The sequence below is a fragment of the Buceros rhinoceros genome, unplaced genomic scaffold (assembly GCF_000710305.1).
Source record: "Buceros rhinoceros silvestris isolate BGI_N320 unplaced genomic scaffold, ASM71030v1 scaffold15151, whole genome shotgun sequence".
Classification (NCBI taxonomy): Eukaryota; Metazoa; Chordata; class Aves; order Bucerotiformes; family Bucerotidae; genus Buceros; species Buceros rhinoceros.
The window spans coordinates 175,472-175,846 of record NW_010393842.1 but is presented as its reverse complement, the minus strand read 5'-3'; positions in this window follow the sequence as shown (position 1 = coordinate 175,846).

Sequence of the window (375 nt, the reverse complement as noted above, 5' to 3'; positions counted from 1 at the left end):
GGCTTCTTAATAATCTCAAATGCAGGTATTTCTTCTAATTATGCGTATGTTCTTCTGCTAATTCATTCTTTGCTTTCATTAGGAGGATTGTGCCATTCTCCTATAAACTCTTACTGGTTATCTGTAAAATAAGAGAAGGGAAATTTACATAAGAATTATCTTTATTTTTCTCAGACCTAGAGTTTTAGTCCATTTCTCAACAGAGCTTTGCTGATCTGGGCCATCTAGTGAAATGCCACCACTCAGTTTCTCTAAAGGACTCAGGACCACATAATGCAAGGCTCAGGAGTTCCCATGTCCGATGGAGATGGATTAGCTTCAGCTGATGAGAGCTGGGCACCTGTCCAGCTGCTGAAAAATTCTTTCAGTTCCCCC